Source organism: Myotis davidii, unplaced genomic scaffold, assembly GCF_000327345.1.
Source record: "Myotis davidii unplaced genomic scaffold, ASM32734v1 scaffold187, whole genome shotgun sequence".
Taxonomy (NCBI): Eukaryota; Metazoa; Chordata; class Mammalia; order Chiroptera; family Vespertilionidae; genus Myotis; species Myotis davidii.
Genome location: NW_006383018.1, coordinates 7,624,759 through 7,627,803, shown reverse-complemented (window position 1 = coordinate 7,627,803; position 3,045 = coordinate 7,624,759). Strand labels below are relative to the sequence as shown.

The window sequence follows — 3,045 nt, the reverse complement described above, 5'->3', positions numbered from 1 at the left end:
CTGTTGCAGCTCCAGTGCTGAGGCCCGGCTGGCTGAAAGCAGGTTCCTGGGGTTTGTTTAGCTGCTATAATTGCAACATTGTTTCTTAGACTGCACCTCAGAGGCTGGCAGCGGCAGGTGGGGAACCTTGGCTTCCTCCATCACTGGAGCAAGCAAGCCTCCTGTTTGCCTCAGCTGCCGGCTGCCATCTTAATTGGCAGTTAATTTGCATATCGCCCTGATTAGCCAATGGGAAGCGTGTCGGAGGTACGGTTAATTACCATGTTTGTCTATTATTAGATAGGATGATCTTTTTGTTGTTGTTTGAATTGGAATCCAAACAATATCCACACATTGCATTTGAATTTGCATCTCTTTTTAAAATCAAAGGTTACATATCTTTCATTTTTTCTTTTCACTTTCTTAGTGGATGGTGTCTTTGTCCTTGAGGATTTTGCTGATGGTATCCTTATGGTGTTGTTGAACATGTTTCTCCATCCTCTCTTGCTTTTGTTTGTTTGTTTTTGGTAGTTAGATTTAGACACCTGCGAGAATCAGATTCAGTTTTCCTTAGCTAGAATACTTCATAGGTGGGACCATATAGTCCCATTGTATCACATCAGGTGTCTAATCTCATCATGGAAACGTAGAGGTAAAGAGAAACATGAGAGAGGAATTCATTGTATCTGGGTGGGGTTGAGAGTGACCAGGCAAAGAAGACCATTATTTTTTGACAAAACATTTAATGATTCTGGATAAAATCTACTTAACTATGTTTACTACTTAACTACTTAATTGTGCTCTGTTTTGCCAGAGGGACTCTAATGTAGCAAGTGTGTGAATCAGTCAGGTGTAGTTGGAGACCTTCACTGGGTGAATTTATAGACGCTCCCTTTAAAGGTACTTCAGAGGTACTCCAGAAAAGAGAGATGATAGAAATGTAAGTAAGACAAGACAAGACATAGAATGCTTGTATTGTATTCTTGGAACTCTTTTTTTTTTAAAAAAAAATATATTTTATTGATTTTCTACAGAGAGGAAAGGAGAGAGATAGAGAGTTAGAAACATTGACGAGAGAGAAACATCGATCAGCTGCCTCCTGCTCACCCCCCACTGGGGAAGTGCGCGCAACCCAGGTACATGCCCTTGACCGGAATCGAACCCGGGACCTTTCAGTCCGCAGGCCGACGCTCTATCCACTGAGCCAAACCGGTTTTGGCAATTTCTTGGAACTCTTGATGATCAGAGTGATCAATTAAGTGAGGAGAAACTTGGGGCCACTCAAATGTGGGAGTCAGGAGAGAGGTATCTATCTATATATAAAAGGCTAATATGCTAAGTGTCTGACTGTCCAACCAGTTGCTATGACACTCACTGACTACCAGAGCTGCTCCCCAGTGGTCAACCTCCCTCGGCCCCTCCCCCGAACCAACCTCCTGCAGCTCTGGTTGCTGGCCAGGCTGAGGGACCCACCCGTGAATAAATTCGTGCACCAGGCCTCTAGTTAAAGAGATAATTAGTACCAATGGTCTCAAAAGCAGTTAAGTAGTAACAGAAAGAGATGGAGACTGGAGGCCAGAATCATGAAAGTGGTATGGAAGCAAACGGACTGTATGTAATATAAAAATAGAGATGAAAAGAATCAAGTCAGTAATAAAGTATCATTTAAAGTTTTCCTCACTCTTTTAAGGCTTGTTTCCTCTATTAGTATTTTAAGGATTGTAAGTAAAAAGTAAAGGATAAGCTGTTTTTCTAAATAAACAATTTCATCGTTTCTTAAAATCTATGAATTTTGCACTGTTGAAAGTTATAGAGTATTTAGCTCCTAACAGGACATGGAGAAAACAAGCCAGAGCAAAGCGCTTGGGAGATCTGCCTCTGGTCCTTTTTTAAAAAAAAACAAAAATAACTTTATTAACACATTTACTATATCATAGAATTTCTTATTTCTAGTGTACAATTCAATGACTGTTTAGCAAATTTAGCAAGTTGTACAGCCATTACCATAAATCAGTTTTTGAACATTTTCTTCCCCTGAGTGAGATCCCTCATGCCCATTTATAGTTAATCCTATCCCTGGCCCTAGGCAACCACTGATTTACTGTCTCAATAGATTTGTCTTTTCTGGACATTTTACATAAATGAAATCAAACAATATGTCTGGCTTCTTTGACTGCAAATAATGTTTTAGGGTTCATCCATGCCAAAGCATGCATCTGTAGCTCATTCTTCTTTATTGCTGAATATCCCAAACTTTGTCTATCCATTTACCAGTTTATTGACATTTAGGTTGTTTCCAGTTTGGAACTGTTATGAATAATTCTGCTAAGAGTATTTGTATGTAGGTCCTGGTATGGACATATGTTTTCATTTTCCTTGGGTGTTTACCTAGGAGTGAAATTACTAGATCATAAGGTACATTAATGTTGAACTTTTAAAGAAATTTACTGCCAAACTGTTTTCTAGAGTGGCTGTACCAGCAAAATATGAGAGTTCCTATTTTTCCAAATCCTCCTAATTCTGCCTCTTAATAGTTGTGCAGCCTTGAGCAAACTTTGGTTTCCTCTTTAGCAAAATGAGTGGCATATAATGTTAACATCTGCTAAGTGCATACTCTATGCTAGACTCTGTGATAGGAGCACTCACATTCTTAGTCTCACCTCATTTTCCTCCCCATGAAATGTAGAGATGATTTTCTGTGTATCTGATGAATTTACTGAGGCCCAGAGGAGGTAGGTAAGTTAGTCATCACTGTGATACACGATGGTTGAAATACTAAATTATATCAAATAACATATATGAAGAGGCCTAGTAAAGTGTTAGGCACATAGAAGGTGGCTAATGAAGAGATTTTTATTTCTCTGCTTCTTCCCACCATCATTCACGTCTCTGATAAGTCTAACCACAGGGCCTGACTTACCCTAACCAGATCTCACCACCTTTCAGATGATAGTCGCCTGTTATGAAACTGTCACCCTTTGGAGAATCTGAAAAGCCTTTATAGAATTTATCTGGCAGTCACAGCCTCCCTAGAGGCAGAAGCATCACAGAGCCAATCCCCACCCA

General features: G+C 39.8%; 1 protein-coding gene across 1 annotated transcript in view; it reads left to right on the top strand.

Annotated features, from left to right (window-relative positions):
* The window catches only part of COL28A1 (collagen type XXVIII alpha 1), a 139,266-nt gene that overhangs the window by 85,167 nt on the left and 51,054 nt on the right, over window positions 1-3,045 (top strand). The gene's annotated exons all lie outside the window — the stretch shown is intronic.